Here is a 19,566-nt window from a genome sequence, read left to right on the forward strand (position 1 = left end):
AAGCTGTTTTTTCAGTCTCTCGGTCCCAGCTTTGATGCACCTGTACTGACCTCGCCTTCTGGATGATAGCGGTGTGAACAGGCAGTGGCTCGGGTGGTTGTTGTCCTTGATGATCTTTTTGGCCTTCCTGTGACATCGAGTGGTGTAGGTGTCCTGGAGGGCAGGTAGTTTGCCCCGGTGATGCCTTGTGCAGACCGGACCACCCTCTGGAGGGTCTTGCGGTTGAGGGCGGTGCAGTTGCCATACCAGGCGGTGATACAGCCCGACAGGATGCTCTCGATTGTGCGTCTGTAAAATGTTTGTGAGTGTGTTCGGTGACAAGACAAATTTCTTCAGCCTCCTGAGGTTGAAGAGTCGCTGTTGCGCCTTCTTCACCACACTGTCTGTGTGGGTGGACCATTTCAGTTTGTCTGTGATGTACGCCGAGGAACTAAAAACGTTCCACCTTCTCCACTACTGACCCATCAATGTGGATGGGGGGGGGGGGGTGCTCCCTCTGCAGTTTCCTGAAGTCCACGATCATCTCCTTTGTTTCGTTGATGTTGAGTGAGAGGTTATTTTCCTGACACCACACTCCGAGGGCCCTCGCCTCCTCCCTGTAGGTCGTCTCGTCATTGTTGGTAATCAAGCCTACCACTGTAGCGTTGTCTGCAAACTTGATGATTGAGTTGGAGGTGTGCATGGCCACGCAGTCATGGGTGAACAGGGAGTAATGGAGAGGGCTCAGAACGCACCCTTGTGGGCCCCAGTGTTGAGGATCAACAGGGTGACGATATTGTTTCCTACCTTCGCCACCTGGGGGCAGCCGGTCAGAAAGTCCAGGACCCAGTTGCACAGGGTGGGGTCGAGACCCAAGGTCTCGAGCTTAACTTCTCTAGGGTAGGGGGCAGCATTTGGAATTTTGGATGAAAAGCGTGCCCAAATTAAACTGCCTCCTACTCGGGCCCAGGAAATATGATATGCATATAACTGGTTCAATAATTACACATAATTCTTAATAATGTAGCAATTTAGAAACAGTCACATGTTCAACTATCATCAGCTGATCCAGGAAATCATTTTCTGAATGCCAGTCACATGACAAACATCACGACATGCAACAACCAAAGTGCTTCTTCATTCATTACTCTGGTAAAGACAGTTATGCCGTGCTCCACGTTGGATCCAACATCCCTAACAAATTGATGTTTATATTGTGTTATTGTCTGCTTGATTTACAGTAGGGTCTCGTTAGTCTGTTTCGACACGGAGAAACTTAGCTCATGTGTAGAGAGAGAACTGTTCCTTAATGGATGGGCTATTGTACAACACACAGAGCTATTTTCCGTTATTCAGGACATTTAGAATGACATCACATTACAGAGTAGCCTAGTGGGATTATTCACAAAATTATCTGGTGATCAGGTTATGAAATGTCATGAAAAAGACATTTTAGTTTCCATGTTTCACCTGTAAATATTAAATTATTTATAGTCATAGGTCCATGTTGTTGTTAGGTGAAGTTATGGGTCCTACAGTAGGTCTATGTTATTGTTAGGTGAAGTTATGGGTCCTACAGTAGGTCTATGTTGTTGTTAGGTGAAGTTATGGGTCCTACAGTAGGTCTATGTTGTTGTTCGGTGAAGTAATGGGTCTTACAGTAGGTCTATGTTATTGTTCTTGTATTCACACCAATAATACTTTGTAGAATCACCTTTTGTAAATGACAAAACCGACGTCAAGGATCGGTAGGATAGTCAGTTTTACGAGGCCATGTTTGGCAGCGTGAAGGAGGCTATAGGAAATAGGAAGCCGATTCTAGATTTAACTTTGGATTGGAGATGCTTAATGTGAGTCTGGAAGGAGAGTTTACAGTCTAACCAGACACCTAGGTATTTATAGTTGTCCACATATTCTAAGTCAGAACCGTCCAGAGTAGTGATGCTTGTCGAGCGGGCGGATGCGGGCAGCGATCGGTTGAAGAGCATGCATTTAGTTTTACTAGCATATAAGAGCAGTTGGAGGCCACGGAAGGAGTGTTGTATGGCGTTGAAGCTCGTATGGAGGTTTGTTAACACAGTGTCCAAAGAAGGGCCAGATGTATACAGAATGGTGTCATCAGAGAAACACCCACAGCAAGAGTTACATAATTTATATATACAGAGAGTCAGCCTGAGAATTGAAACCTGTGGCACCCCCATAGACTACCAGAGGTCCGGACAACAGGCCCTCTGATTTTACACACTGAACACCATCAGAGAAGTAGTTGGTGAACCAGGCGAGGCAGTCATTTGAAAAACCAAGGCTGTTGAGTCTGCCGATAAGAATACGGTGATTGACAGAGTCGAAAGACTTGGCCAGGTCGATGAAGACGGCTGCACAGTACTGTCTTTTATCGATGTCGGTTTTGATATCGTTTAGGACATTGAGGGTGGTTGAGGTGCACCCGTGACCAGCTCGGAAACCAGGTTGCATAGCGGAGAAGGTACGGTGGGATTCGAAATGGTCAGTGATCTGTTTGTTCACTTGGCTTTCGAAGACTTTAGAAAGGCAGGGCAGGATGGATATAGGTCTACAACAGTTTGGGTCTAGAGTGTCACCCCCTTTGAAGAGGGGGATGACCGCGGCAGCTTTCAGATCTTTAGGAATCTCAGACGATACGAAAGAGAGGTTGAACTGACCAGTAATAGGGGTTGCAACAATGGTGGCAGATAACTTTAGGAAGAGAGGGTCCAGATTGTCTAGCCCAGCTGATTTTTAGGCATCCAGATTTTGCAGCTCTTTCAGAACATCAGCTGTCTGGATTTGGGTGAAGGAGAAGCGGGGGGAGCTTGGGCAAGTTGCTGCGTGGTGTGCAGAGCTGTTAGCCGGGGTTGGGGTAGCCAGGTGGAAAGCATGGCCAGCCGTAGAAAAATGCTTATTGAATTGCTCTATTGTCGTGGTTTTATCAGTGGTGACAGTGTTTCCTAGCCTCAGTGCAGTTGGCAGCTGGGAGGAGATACTCTTATTGTCCATGGACTTTACAGTGTCCCAAAACTTTTTGGAATTAGTGCTGCAGGATGCATATTTCTGTTAGGAAAGTAAAGGCTAGCTTTTTCAAACTGACCGTGTGTATTGGTTTCTGACTTCCCTGAAAGTTTCATATCGCGGGGAATATTCGATGCTAGTGCAGTACACCACAGGGTGTTTTTGTGCTGGTCAAGGGCAGTCAAGTCTGGAGTGAACCAAGGGCAGACGTCAATTGTTGTACAACATCATGGCTACGCTGTTGGCATCACCTTTTGCAGTGGATTTCTGCTGTTGTGGGCCTTTAACCATCTGTCTGTTTATGTTCGTCAAAAGAGAGATCAGGGTCGAGAGTAACGCCGAGGTCCTTCACAGTTTTATTTGACACAACTGTGCAACCATCAAGATTAATTGTCAGATTCAACAGAAGATCTCTTTGTTTCTTGGGACCTAGAACAAGCATCTCTGTTTTGTCCGAGTTTAAAAGTAGAAAGTTTTCAGCCATCCACTTCCTTATGTCTGAAACACAGGCTTCCAGCGAGGGCAATTTTGGGGCTTCACCATGTTTCATTGAAATGTACAGCTGTGTGTCGTCAGCATAGCAGTGAAAGTTAACATTAGGTTTCCGAATGACATCACCAAGAGGTAGAATATATAGTGAAAACAATAGTGGTCCTAAAACGGAACCGTGAGGAACACCGAAATTTACAGTTGATTTGTCAGAGGACAAACCATCCACAGAGACAAACTGATATCTTTGCGACAGATAAGACAAGGCCAGAACTTGTCCGTGTAGACCAATTTGGGTTTCCAATCTCTCCAAAAGAATGTCGTGAGCGATGGTATCAAAAGCAGCACTAAGGTCTAGGAGCACGAGGACAGATGCAGAGCCTCAGTCTGACGCCATTAAAAGGTAATTTACCACCTTCACAAGTGCAGTCTCAGTGCTATGATGGGGTCTAAAACCAGACTGAAGCATTTTGTATACATTGTTTGTCTTCAGGAAGGCTGTGCAACAGCTTTTTCTAAAAATGTTTGAGAGGAACGGGAGATTCGATATAGACCGATAGTTTTTTTACATTTTCTGGGTCAAGGTTTGGCTTTTTCAAGAGAGGCTTTATTACTGCCATTTTTAGTGTTTGGTACACATCCGTTGGATAGAGAGCCATTTATTATGTTCAACATAGGAGGGCCAAGCACAAGGGTCCAGTATGCAGCTTGAAGGTTTAGAGGCCATGAATATTTTCATCATTGTGTCAAGAGGTATGATACTAAAACACTTGTGTCTCCCTTGATCCTAGGTCCTGGCAGAGTTGTGCAGACTCAGGACTACTGCTTTGGAGTAATACGCAGATTTAAAGAGGAGTCCGTAATTTGCTTTCTAATGATCATGATCTTTTCCTCAAAGAAGTTCATGAATTTATTACTACCAAAAATACATTTTGGATTGTTCTTATTTTCCTCAATTAACTTCTTGGAAAAATAGGATGATCGAGCAGCAGTGAGGGCTCTTCGATACTGCACGGTACTGTCTTTCCAAGCTAGTCGGAAGACTTCTAGTTTGTTGTGGTGCCATTTCCGTTCCAATTTTCTGGAAGCTTGCTTCAGAGCTTGGGTATTTTCTGTATACCAGGGAGCTAGTTTCTTATGACAAATGTTTTTCGTTTTTAGGGGTGCGACTGCATCTAGAGTATTGCGCAAGGTTAAATTGAGTTCCTCAGTTAGGTGGTTACCTGATTTTTGTCCTCTGACGTCCTTGGGTAAGCAGAGGGAGTCTGGAAGGGCATCGAGGAATCTTTGGGTTGTCTGAGAATGTATAGCATGACTTTTGATGATCCTCGGTTGGTGTCTGAGCAGATTATTTGTTGCGATTGCAAAAGTAATAAAATGGTGGTCCGATAGTCCAGGATTATGAGGAAAAACATTAAGATCTACAACATTTATTCCATGAGACAAAACTAGGTCCAGAGTATGACTGTGGCAGTGAGTAGGTCCAGAGACATGTTGCACAAAACCCACTGAGTCGATGATGGCTCCGAAAACCTTTTGGAGTGGGTCTGTGGACTTCTCCATATGAATATTAAAATCACCAAAAATTAGAATATGATCTGCTATGACTACAAGGTCCAATAGGAATTCAGGGAACTCAGAGCGGAACGCTGTATATGGCCCAGGAGGCCTGTAAACAGTAGCTATAAAAAGTGATTGAGTAGGCTGCATAGATTTCATGACTAGAAGCTCAAAAGACGAAAACGTCATTTATTTTTTTGTAAATTGAAATTTGCTATCGTAAATGTTAGCAACACCTCCGCCTTTGCGGGATGCACGGGGTATATGGTCACTAGTGTAACCAGGAGGTGAGGCCTCATTTAACACAGATGTGATTGGCCATGTTTCAGTCAGGCCAATCTCATCAAGATTATGATCATTGACTATAACTGCCTTTGAAGTGAGGGATCTAACATTAAGTAACCCTATTTTGAGATGTGAGGTATCACAATCTCTTTCAATAATGGCAGGCATGGAGGAGGTCTTTATTCTAGTGAGATTGCTAAGGCGAACACCGCCATGTTTAGTTTTGCCCAACCTAGGTCGAGGCACAGACACGGTCTCAATGGGGATAGCTGAGCTGACTACACTGACTGTGCTAGTGGCTATCGGTGTCCTCATTAGCAGGGAGGAGTTTCTGCATTGAAATGATGTGTCCATCGCCCTCGTACCTCAATTTTGTTAAACACAGAAAGGGGCTTATATTGGAGACCAAAAGTCGTTTGGCACACTGCTTAGAGTTTCAACAACATGAATAACTTATTTCTAGCCTACAATCATCGATGTTACTTCTAATGTGAAAACAAGACAAAATATGACTATTGTTGCTCATTTTAAGACAATTGTCAAATAATTTGAACATTTATTACAGACGTCAATTGTTGTACAACATCGTGGCTACGCTGTTGGCATCACTTTTTACAGTGGATTTCCGCTGTTGTGGGCCTTTAACCATCGGTCACACTTTGTCGTTCACACAGGAGAGAGACGTGACTATTGTGGTTCCTTTGCGGAGCCTCAACAACCTCATGATGCTGACAGGGCAGAGAAGAGTTTCTCCAGATCAGAACACCTCAAGAAACACCCGCAGAGATCCACAAGGAAGAAATCTCACTGCTGCTCTGACTGTGGGAAGAGATTCACCTCATCATGAATTAAAATTCATCAGAGAACACACACAGGAGAGAAACCTTATAGCTGTGGTCAATGTGGGAAGAGTTTTAGTCGATTTGGCCATCTGACATTACACCAGAGAACACACACAGGAGAGAAACCGTATAGCTGTGATCAATGTGGGAAGAGTTTTGTTACATCTGGCCTTCTGAAGATACACCAGAGAACACACACAGGAGAGAAACCGTATAGCTGTGATCAATGTGGGAAGAGTTTGGTTACATCTGGCCATCTGAAGATACACCAGAGAACACACACAGGAGAGAAACCTTGTAGCTGTGATCAATGTGGAAAGAGTTTTGGTCGATCTGGCCATCTGACATCACACCAGAGAATACACACAGGAGAGAAACCTTATAGCTGTGATCAATGTGGGAAGAGTTTTGATACATCTAGCCATCTTATTGTACACCAGAGAATACACACAGGAGAGAAACCTTATAGCTGTGGTCAATGTGGGAAGAGTTTTGGTCAATCTAGCACTCTGACTCTACACCAGAGAACACACACAGGAGAGAAATCGTATAGCTGTGGTCAATGTGGAAAGAGTTTTGGTCAATCTGGCCAGCTGACATCACACCAGAGAATACACACAGGAGAGAAATCTTATACCTGTGGTCAATGTGGGAAGAGTTTTACTACATCTAGCAATCTGACTGTACACCAGAGAATACATACAGGAGAGAAACCTTATAGCTGTGGTCAATGTGGAAAGAGTTTTGGTCAATCTGGCCAGCTGACATCACACCAGATAATACACACAGGAGAGAAATCTTATAGCTGTGGTCAATGTGGAAAGAGTTTTGGTCGATCTGGCCAGTTGACATCACACCAGAGAATACACACAGGAGAGAAATCTTATACCTGTGGTCAATGTGGGAAGAGTTTTACTTCATCTAGCAATCTGACTGTACACCAGAGAATACACACAGGAGAGAAATCTTATACCTGTGGTCAATGTGGGAAGAGTTTTACTTCATCTAGCAATCTGACTGTACACCAGAGAATACACACGGGAGAGAAATCTCATAGCTGTGATCAATGTGGGAAGAGGTACACTGATAAAAGATCTCTGATTAAACATCAGAAAATACATGGAGTTGTTTCATGATATCAATGCATTAATGTCACAATGTAAAATGTTTTAACATTGTAGTAGGCGTATTTTAATGATGTCATAATGTAGAATGTTTTAACATTGTAGTAGGAGTATTTAAATGATGTCACAATGTAGAATGTTTTAACATTGTAGTTGGAGTATTTAAATGATGTCACAATGTAGAAGCCTAAATGTTTGTCCCCTGTTCTATTGATTTCAACATGATATGGATATTAGCCTCAGGGGGAAAATCCAGGCTCTGAATTGAAAGAGTACTATTTATGTGATTTAACAAAAAGTGACTAACACAAAAAGAGCTGCGATCTATTTTCTACAAATTGTCCTCTAATCAGGGATGTACACATTATTCCCATATTCTGTTTGGTTTTTGAGCTGTTAGTTTTAACAGGACGCGTAACCTCATCTCCCTTCTGTCACACAATTAATTTTGACATGATATCGATGAGTGATGACAAATAAGGGTTGTGTTCGTTTGTTTAGCGACCCCTACATTTAAATGCATCGCTCCAAAATGTAGCTGACTGTCTTCTGCGGGTTGTCATCTAACCAGTGAGGTTAAAGATATCTCCCATTTCCATGTGTTTGTTTAGTTGTGTTAGTTTCAACAGCACCTACAACCTGATTTCCCCCCTAATCGATATCAGTGATTTATTGCTACTTGTCAAAAACAACAGCGTTTCTGGTGCTTGTGCAGTTTATAAGGAGCTTGTTTTAAAAAATATTATTATTGTGGCAGATGTTTGTGTATATACCACATGTTAGGTTTTCAATTTATCCCAAACTGTTTCTGCATATTGGTTATTGATTTGGACATGTTAAAACTGTGTTTTGACATTGGGCTATCCTACCAAGCAACTGTGCAACCAAATATTTCATATTTACATTTCATGTAACATTTGGTAATGATAATTATTTATCAATCAATCAATCAATCAATTTTATTTTATATAGCCCTTCGTACATCAGATAATATCTCGAAGTGCTGTACAGAAACCCAGCCTAAAACCCCAAACAGCTAGAATGCAGGTGTAGAAGCACGGTGGCTAGGAAAAACTCCCTAGAAAGGCCAAAACCTAGGAAGAAACCTAGAGAGGAACCAGGCTATGAGGGGTGGCCAGTCCTCTTCTGGCTGTGCCGGGTGGAGATTATAACAGAACTATGCCAAGATGTTCAAAAATGTTCATAAGTGACAAGCATGGTCAAATAATAATCATGAATAATTTTCAGTTGGCTTTTCATAGCTGATCATTAAGAGTTGAAAAACAACAGGTCTGGGACAGGTGGCGGTTCCATAACCGCAGGCAGAACAGCTGAAACTGGAATAGCAGCAAGGCCAGGCGGACTGGGGACAGCAAGGAGTCACCACGGGCGGCAGTCCCGATGCATGGTCCTAGGGCCCAGGTCCTCCGAGAGAAAGAAAGAGAGAAGGAGAAAATTAGAGAGAGCCAAGATTTTCAAAATGTTCATAAATGACAAGCATGGTCAAATAATAATCAGGAATAAATCTCAGTTGGCTTTTCATAGCCGATCATTAAGAGTTGAAAACAGCAGGTCTGGGACAGGTAGGGGTTCCATAACCGCAGGCAGAAGAGTTGAAACTGGAATAGCAGCAAGGCCAGGCGGACTGGGGGCAGCAAGGAGTCACCACGGCCGGTAGTCCCGACGTATGGTCCTAGGGCTCAGGTCCTCCGAGAGAAAGAGAGAAGGAGAAAATTAGAGAGAGCCAAGATTTTCAAAATGTTCATAAATGACAAGCATGGTCAAATAATAATCAGGAATAGATCTCAGTTGGCTTTTCATAGCCGATCATTAAGAGTTGAAAACAGCAGGTCTGGGACAGGTAGGGGTTTCGTAACCGCAGGCAGAAACAGTTGAAACTGGAATAACAGCAAGGCCGGGCGGACTGGGGACAGCAAGGTGTCAGCATGCCCGGTAGTCCTGACGTATGGTCCTAGGGCTCAGGTTCTCAGAGAGAAAGAGAGAACGAGAGAATTAGAGAGAGCATACTTAAATTCACACAGGACACTGGATAAGACAGGAGAAGTATTCCAGGTATAACCAACAGACCCTAGCCCCCCGACACATAAACTACTGCAGCATAAATACTGGAGGCTGAGACAGGAGCGGTCAGGAGACACTGTGGCCCCATCCGAAGAAACCCCCAGACAGGGCCAAACAGGAAGGATATAACCCCACCCACTCTGCCAAAGCACAGCCCCCACACCACTAGAGGGATATCCTCAACCACCAACTTACAATCCTGAGACAAGGCCGAGTATAGCCCACAAAGGTCTCCATCACAGCACAACCAAGGGGGGGCGCCAACCCATTTATGCAACCAACTGATAATTATATTGACATTGTTGCCCTGCTTTTAGAATATCAAGGTTAATTCTCAGATGTGCCAACCCAAATGTACTAGAGCATGACATTGGGGACTGGGACCCGATCCAACAACATGCCTATCTAGTGAACCCTGAAAAGAGAGAGAAGCTCCGCGGTGAGGTGGAAAGTTACTACGGATATTGCAGGAGTTTCCTCTTGAAATCAGACATGTCTGTGGTGAGAACAACCTGGTTGCTGATTGTCTCAAGGGGGGCAGTCAAAATGTTTTGTGTTTTGCGTTTAGCCAGTGCATTGCCATGGATCACAGTTTATTTTTACTGCACGTTTTTCCGTATTGGAGATGAGTTTTGTTTGGGCTCGTTCCAAGGGGACCAGAGTTCTAGAAGCTGGTGAGTTTTAGGAAGACGAGAGTTCTAGAAGCTATAGAAAGAAAAATCTTTGTGGGAATAATAAAAAATAAATATTGTTTTTAATTGTTGTTTGCCAGTAGACAGACACCATATTTATATTGGTGAAGGTGAAGCATTGTAGTTGATTATAATGTGAAATGGAAGTTGTTTTCTGTTGTTGGTGAGCAAACTCTTAAGGTGTTAGTTAGTCTTTGGTTTTTCCATTTATGTTTTGAGGTTGGACTTTAGCATGTATAGCTCGTTAGCACGTAGGACGCACTGATTGGTGTCACCTCGTTAGTCAGTATGTGTTACACCTGTGCTGGCTTGTCCATCTCGTTAGTGGGAAGGTGTTTCACCTGAGCTGGTCCAGGTTCTATTTAAGAGTGTCTGGCCCAGTGCTCCAGTTGTCTTGATAGATGTGGAGAGTCAACACCTTTAGTTGTTCCACTTTTTTGGTTTGCTTCCTGTCTTTAAGTTTGGTGTGGGTTTTTCTTTTGTTTGCCTCTTCTTGGGCAGATTTAGTGGGTGTCTTTTAGTTCCCAGTTGTTGTTACTAGTCAATTTTCAGTGGACACCCCCATAAAAAAACAAGCTTATATTTTGGGTTGGATATTGCATCCGATTTAATATTTTAATCAATGGAATTTCCTTACGGTGCTTGTTAGTCTTCTGTTTGTTGTGTACTAAATATTTGTGTTTTTTCATGCCTGGAATGTGCTGTATAAATAAAGCTTGATTTGATTTCAACAACAAATGTTATTTTTATTTCACCTTTATTTCACCAGGTGACCATGATGTCATAATGATAGTTCTATTTTATTTATTTATTTCAACTTTATTAACCAGGTAGGCCATGATGTCATAATGATAGTTTAACCAGGTGACCATGATGTCATAATGATAGTTTAACCAGGTAGGCCATGATGTCATAATGATAGTTTAACCAGGTAGGCCAGTTGAGAACAAGTTCTAATTTACAACTGTGACCTGGCCAAGATAAAGCAAAGTAGTGTGACAAAAACACAGTTACACATGGGATAAACAAAAGTACAGTCAATAATACAACAGAAAAATCTATATACAGTGTGTGCAAATGGAGTAAGGAGGTAAGGCAATAAATAGGCAATCGTGGCGAAATAATTACAATTTAGCAATTAAACATGAGTGATTGATGTGCAAAGGAGCAAAAATAAATAAATAACAATATGGGGATGAGGTAGTTGTGTGTGGCTATTTACAGATGGGCTGTGTACAGGTACAATAATCTGTAAGCTGCTCTGACAGCTGATGCTTAAAGTTAGTGAGGGAGATATATATGAATATATATGTACATATATATATATGAATCCAATGACCGACTGTTACGGATACAAGTGTTCTGTTCTGTATCCTGTGTGTATTTCTTTTCTCTCCTTCTCCCCTACTCACAGGTGACCATCATCATTCCCCAATCAGTCATCAATCAGTCGCTAATCAGAAGACACCTGCTCCTTTTCCCTTACCCAATCACAGTCCCTTTCCCTTGGTTTAAAACCCCTGTCAGTTGTTTTCTCCCCAGCTCAATCTCTTTTGTAAATGCCTTCTGTCTGTAGATCGCTTGTGTGTTTTGCATCTACATGTCACTTGGTCTCCATCTGTGAGTATTGTTTTTGGTTATGGTGTTTGAGTGTTTGTTTGATGGTGGGAAAAGGGGGTAACCAGACAAGTTGCCCTTGGGCTACACTACCCGTAGTTAAACATTGTTAAAAACACTAGTTAGAACTGGGCGGACCACCCCCTGTATTTTTGGTTAGTTAGCTGTTTGTGAAGTAGGCTAGTCTAGCTTAGGGGTGTTTTTGAATTATTATTCTTTCATTCCTTGGGTCCCGCTCAGCCCCTTTTCCTGCTCCCCCCATTACCGTGTGTTTATAAATAAACATTTAGTGTTTGACGGTAATTAAGTTGTCTGTGGTTATTTTTGGTTCTCACTGTTACGTTGTCACTATAATAATTTGCATGAGTTGTGTTACGGGTCCCATTACCATCACCCCTAGATTGTCGGGCCAAAGGGATTCGTAACATAACATAACATAATTCATACTAAGAGGGACCAATCGAAAGACTCTTGGTCCCTCTTAGTATGAAAATCAGTATCAATCTAATGTTAAAGGATTCAACTACTGAAAACAGAAACAAACAATTGGATCAACCAGATCAATCCCACTTTTCAAGCCTGCTGAAGGCGTGGTGGAGTGGTAAACCCCACCCCCGGCTCTACCAGGGGCTTGAGGTGGTCTCCCACAGCTCTGCTTATGTCATGTTCTGTGGCCTTGCTGTTCCATTTCTTGACTGACCCTGCAACACAGAAACACAGAAACACATTTAGTCATATTATATAAAACACTCAAAGTAATGGATGTGGAGCATCTATGGCCTCAGTTACACCTGGCACCTAAATGTGACTTCTGTCATCTGATCACTCTAAGCTGCATTAGGTTCAGAACAACCACCAGGATGTGCCTTTAACATAGTCTGGATGCAGTCAGGCCACTGAATATCCATAAGCAATGTAAAGAGATGTTGGGAAAAGTACATTGTACACAAATTACCTTCATAATATCGAAGAACAAATGTGTGTGCCTGAGGGGAAATTAACTTTCATACAGCCAAAAGGGGTGAGAAATTACACCAATATCAGTGGACAATTTGCACTAATGTAAATAAACATGGATAATGGAACATATTCCCTTTTGCTGACGTGATGAACCGCTAAGGGGACATAAATATTTACCATCTAAACCATGTGTGACCTCTCACCTCTCTGGCTGTAGAAGTGTTCTTCCTAACCAGTCCCTCAACAGCTCTCTGACTGAGCTCCATCCTCACTTGGTCATCAGAGGAGAGGAAGGCTGAGGAGGGATGGAAGGATGAATTGATCAGTCAGTCAAAGTGTAGAGCTGCTGTCTGACAATCACAATTTTAGTAGTTCATTAAAGTAATTAATGCTTTATGACTGATGAATACCAACTATCAATCACTTAGATCATGTATTTTCAGGTAGAGATACATCCTTGGGAAGTCCCTAGCCCGTTGAAGTTGACATTTAAAAAGGTTAAGGTTAGGGTTTAGGGTAGGGATGTCCCAAGGATCCCGGATAGCATTGACCATTGTGCATTCTTCTGTCTCTTTTACATAGCAGGTGATGGGTTCTGACTTCTGAACTTTTAAATATGAAATATCCTTATGTGAAAATGAATTAAACAATAATTTATGTTGATGCTAATATGATGTACAATATTCCATGATGTTTATATATGATAACAATAGAGTAATATATTTAATATGATGTACAATATTCCACTATGATAACAATAGAGTAATATATTTAATATGCCATAGTATATATATACTATTTTTTTAACAGCTTTACTAATTCATTTTTATTAACTTCATTATTATTATGATTCAGCTGACTGCCCAGTTCACCGTCTCACCTCATACCGTATTGGAGCAGCAGCTGACTGCCCTGTTCAACGTCAGTTCACCGTCTCACCTCATACTGTATTGGAGCAGCAGCAGCTGACTGCCCGGTTCAACGTCAGTTCACCGTCTCACCTCATACTGTATTGGAGCAGCAGCAGCTGACTGCCCGGATCAACGTCAGTTCACCGTCTCACCTCATACTGTATTGGAGCAGCTGACTGCCCGGTTCAACATCAGTTCACCGTCTCACCTCATACTGTATTGGAGCAGCTGACTGCCCGGTTCAACATCAGTTCACCGTCTCACCTCATACTGTATTGGAGCAGCAGCAGCTGACTGCCCGGTTCAACATCAGTTCACCGTCTCACCTCATACTGTATTGGAGCAGCAGCAGCTGACTGCCCAGTTCAACATCAGTTCACCATCTCACCTCATACTGTATTGGAGCAGCAGCAGCTGACTGCCCAGTTCAACATCAGTTCACCGTCTCACCTCATACTGTATTGGAGCAGCAGCTGAACTTATTTCCTCCACTATAATCTTTCACAACTAGCTAACGTTAACCAACTAACTAAGGACGGTGACCTGTCCAGACGAGATGTTACAACGAACTGAATCGTCAATGGAGGTCTTCCTCTTTATATAGCCTGCTACAGCATGCAATAATATTAACTCACAAGGGGGCATAACGTTACATGTACAATACTATCCCATTTTGTAAACGTTACATGGACAATACTATCCCATTTTGGAAACGTTACATGGACAATACTATCCCATTTTGTAAACGTTACATGGACAATACTATCCCATTTTGGAAACGTTACATGGACAATACTATCCCATTTTGGACACGTTACATGGACAATACTACCCCATTTTGGAAACGTTACATGTACAATACTATCCCATTTTGGAAACGTTACATGGACAATACTATCCCATTTTGGAAACGTTACATGGACAATACTATCCCATTTTGGACACGTTACATGGACAATACTATCCCATTTTGGAAACGTTACATGGACAATACTATCCCATTTTGGAAACGTTACATGTACAATACTGTCCCATTTTGGAGACGCTACCACTTTTGTATAAATGCCCTTCAGAATCCAAACACAGTATTTTCACGCAGCAAAATGTTGCGTATAATCTTTCAAGTCAGCCTGATAAAAATTTTAACAATTTGTGTACAAAGATATCTTGAAATGTGATATTAGGCCTGTATGGCAGTACTGTTACTGTATGGCAGTACTGTATTGGCTAGTGCTTTCTCCAATATGTTCTTATATTTTGCATTCAATTGTATGTCGATGCCATTTATCTTTCAATATTTATTGAATATATATATATTTTAATGCTTGTAAGAATATTCTTTGACACATTTTCTCTTCCTTTGAAAATCTTATAGGATAGAACATGGACACAATGCAATCGGGATCAAGAAGAAGGTACAGATCTGTTGTAGGACAGCTGCATTTGAAGTGTACATTTAACCTACATAGCAGTCAATACAAACTGACATCTATTAGCATACAAATGTTTGCAAATGATCAGTTCAGATCTTCTCAGAAATGAATCAAGTCCATGGAATGGATATAGACAAAAAGATAATTCAAGGACTATCAGAGGTCGAGAAGCGAGGCAGGGGTGAGGACATCATCCTGCTATTTTGACAGTCCCTGAAGGACAATACAGAAGAGGGATTTGCTCTTATTCCTTCCCTTTCTCTAATGTATTTTGTAATAAAATTAGCAAGTGTAGTAAGATCATTGCTTTACTTTACTAGGACTGGAGACCACAGCAGCGATTCTGCTCTTGCCCAACCTCTTCAATGAGGACCCGAGTGGCCTTTATGTCCGTGACAAGGTATGCCTATGCTCCAATCATCTGTTTCTTCATAAACATAGGTGTGCATGCTGATATAAAACTACAGCTGAACATTTGTTATGTTCTTTGTTAATTGTATGTGTATTAATCTTTTCTTACTTTTGTTTGACACAGATTTCACCCCTCTTCACTCCTTTACTGCACATTGGTGGAAATCCATTTCACCATGAGAGTGAAATCCCGCTGGCCTTTGATGGGGAGAACATCCACGCCCTCGAGGACGTCCCCATGGGACTTGGGGCTCTGCTAGGGCTGAATTTTTTCTATTTTCCCTTAAATGTCAGAAAAACATTTTTGTTCTTAAGTTACTGTGTTCTGGGGAGAAGAGAAGTCGGGGTGAAGTTACCAGGGCCGGTCATAAAGATGGCAAACTTCCAAACATAACTAAGTGAATATGATATACACACTAAAGCTGAAAATTCTGTATTTAGCATCAAGTCTACAATATTGTTAGTTTACCTATGATTCATTTTTAATGTATGTTGTTTTTATTGTACATCATTATTTATATATTTTTTAAATGTCATGAAAAGCACTATACAAAGTAAATGTATTATTTATTATGGTCTGACAAGTCTGCAGAAATGTTGCAATGTGTTTTGTTTGGTAAATTGTATTGTAAATATGAATTCACATTTGTGGTGCCACTAAATAAACAATGAATTATTTAAATCAATATGGTCAATATTGTTATTATTAAAATATGTTTTTATAATGGAGGCAGGGTGGACAGCGAGTTAAAAAAAGGAACCCCAAAAGGTTCTTTGAGGAACCATGATAAGTGGTTCTTCAAAGAACTTATAGGGGTTCCCACAAAAGGTTCTTCAAATAACTTTTAGGTGTTCCCCCCAGTTTCAATTTGAAGAACCCCTAAAGAATACTCCAAGAACCTTTACTTTTTAGAGTGTATATTGATAAAACTCACCTTGTCCGAGAGACATTTACATAGTTACACACAGCCAAATTTGTGATTACTATTTTGGGGCGAAATAGCGGCCACAACAGACAGACCTGATATGGCCCATAATTCGACGTCCTTGGATGTCACGTGCTGACTGGGTATGACCAAAGTTATTCTATTTAGCTGCACTTTGTAGTACATTTTTACACTATAATAAATGTTTCTGATGCCACATAGCCCGTTTTCAAAGGGAGCCGTTGGTTTTTAGAGGCAGTCGCTTTTTAGCTTTTTGTCTGAAAGTATTTTCTCAACTGCGATACCAACTCCAGTCAGCAGATGGTGATGTGCGTCTTTCAGGTGATCCTGCCACTGTGACGTATAATCTAGTGGACGGGATGCTTTTTCAACATCTACAGTTAGTCAGCCACCTTGGTTCACTCTAACTTTATGGAAAAAGGTTTATTCAATCAATCTAGCAACTCCTCCCATTCTGGGAAAATACAGGAATACACACTCAGTGCCTCCTGACTGGGCCCTGTTTACACCTCCAAGGTGCCCCCCTCACACAGGAATACACACTACGAGGCTTTTCTAAAAACTACATTTTGCGTGTTTCGCTGACCTCTTTTTTTTAAACTAGGTTTGAGATTTGGTATCCACTCGACTCGCTGCCTCTCAGATCAAAGGTGGGTCCATCTGCTCCATTCCCAAAGTGTGGTCTCCCTGAGATCCCAAGTTTGAGGGATCCCTGGTGCACCATTTACCCAGGTCGTCAGGAGCAGTCACCAAGTGAAGATTAATATCCCCATAGCCAAATGTGGTTTATTTCTTTAATATCAAATGAGACAAACTTATCACACAAGTCAGAGTTAAATCTAAATATTTATTCACTTATTAATAAGGGAGCAGGTCAACACAACGCCAATCAATTGAGTGCTCTACGATAATGATGGCTGGTCAACAAATCACCCCCAGATGATTCGTTGAGAGCCACGATACAAAAGTACAAACGTCTTTTACAGCCAAGATACACCCCTTTCAACCTACATGACCAACAGCAGATGTATAGAACGGGTCACAAGGTTAAGATTTGTATGAAATATACTTATACTTCCCAGCAGACAGTATCTGCTGTAAAAACAGTACTCTTTGTGTAGAGACCAGGGTCTGGCCCTGGGGTCATCTCTCCCTGGTACCATATAGAACAGAAACATTAACTCATGCTCTGGAATGTGGTCTCTTTAGGTTATATCACCCAAAAGACATTGTAAATGTCCTGTCAGTGTTTTCTCCCAGAGGCCCGTCCTCAGTAGAACACACAGACACAATAGTTCTAAGAACCCTCTATTCTGTTGCATAAAACAACCATTTGATGCAATAAAAGTATTATAACATAATGTTGCAGTTTTTCTCTCAGTCTCCACTGAAAGTTGACTAGTAACAACAACTGGGACCTAAATGACACCAACCACGAGACCCACTAAATCTGCCCAAGAAGAGGCAAACAAAAGAAAAACCCACACCAAACGTAGACAGGAAGCAAACCAAAAAGGTGGAGCAACTAAAGGTGTTGACTCTCCACAGCTATACGTGCTAACGACCTATACGTGCTAAAGTCCAATTTCAAAACATAAATGGAAAAACCAAAGCCTATAAAACCTTCCACTTCAAGACAGCAAATATATCCGATATATTTGATGGACAAGTTTGCTCATCACCAACAGAAAACAACTTCCATTTCACATAATCAACTACAATGCTTCTACAATATAAACATAGTGTCTACTGGCTGTCAACAATTAAAAACAAGAAAAAACACATTTCTAAATAATAATATACAATAGTATTAATTCTTTCAAATTTTTCTTTATAGAATCGGAAAACTCACTAGCTTCAAGAACTCTAGTCCACTTTTTATTTAGTCAAGTCAGTTAAGAACAAATTCTTATTTTCAATGACGCCGTAGGAACAGTGGGTTAACTGCCTTGTTTAGGGTCAGAACGACATGTTGTCAGCTCGGGGATTCGATCCAGCAATCTTTTGGTTACTGGCCCAACGCTCTAACCACTAGGCTACTGAAAGTACGTTGAAATTCAATTGTTTTCTAGTAATTTAACTACAACCGAATGAATATTGGACGACGGGCATAGCATGGTTGCATAGTCTTATTTTCAACGTCTTTTCAAAGACACTTTGCTAGGTGGGATAGCATCAATGTCAAAACACAGATTTAATGTGTCCAAATCAATAAGCAATATACAGAAACAGTTTGAGATATATTGAAAAACTAAACATAAAATGTGCTATATACACAAACATCTGCCACAATAATCATATTACTTGTATTTATTTAAACAAGCACCTTATAAACTGCACAAGCACCAGAAATGCTGTTGTTTGAACAAGTAGCAATAAATCACTGATATCGATTAGGGGGGAAATCAGGTTGTACGTGCTGTTGAAACTAACAACTAAAAAAACACATGGAAATGGGAGATATATTTTACCTCACTGGTTAGAGGACAACCTGCAGAAGACAGTCAGCTACATGTTGGAGTGATGCATTTAAATTTAGGGGTCGCTAAACAAAGGAACACAACACTTATTTGTCATCACTCTTCGATATCATGTTGAAATCAATTGTGCCGAGAGGAGGGAGATGAGGTTGCACGTCATGTTAAAACTAACAGCTCAAAAACCACACGGAGTCTGGGAGTAATGTGTACATCCCTGGTTAGAGGACAATTTGTAGAAAATAGATCGCTACATTTTGAAGTGTTGCATTTTGATTCAAGTGGGTCACCAACGTAAGTGTAACACAACTCTTTTCTTGTTAGTCACTTTTTGTTAAATCATATAAATAGTACTCATTCAATTCAGAGCCTGGATTTTCCCCCTGAGGCTAATATCCATATCATGTTGAAATCAATAGAACAGGGGACAAATATTTAGTGTTCTACATTAGGCTTCTACATTGTGACATCATTAAAATATTCCTACAACATTCTACATTGTGACATTATTTTATTGATATCATGAAACTACATGTATTTTCTGATGATTAATCAGAGATCTTTTATCAGAGTATCTCGTCCCACATTGATTACAGCTATGAGATTTATCTCCTGTGTGTGTGTTCTCTGGTGTGATACTAGGTTGTTTAGCCAAGTAAAACTCTTCCCACATTGAGTAAAGCTATAAGGTTTCTCTCCTGTGTGTGTTCTCTGGTGTATAGTTAGATAG

General features: G+C 41.3%; 1 protein-coding gene and 1 pseudogene across 1 annotated transcript in view; one reads left to right on the top strand and one right to left on the bottom strand.

The window, feature by feature from the left end:
• LOC129842682 (zinc finger protein OZF-like) overlaps positions 1-19,566 on the bottom strand; it is a 187,224-nt gene that overhangs the window by 139,045 nt on the left and 28,613 nt on the right. The gene's annotated exons all lie outside the window — the stretch shown is intronic.
• On the top strand, positions 1,628-11,962 carry LOC129842708 (zinc finger protein 271-like; annotated as a pseudogene).

This window comes from Salvelinus fontinalis, unplaced genomic scaffold (genome assembly GCF_029448725.1).
Source record: "Salvelinus fontinalis isolate EN_2023a unplaced genomic scaffold, ASM2944872v1 scaffold_0061, whole genome shotgun sequence".
In the NCBI taxonomy this organism is placed as follows: domain Eukaryota; kingdom Metazoa; phylum Chordata; class Actinopteri; order Salmoniformes; family Salmonidae; genus Salvelinus; species Salvelinus fontinalis.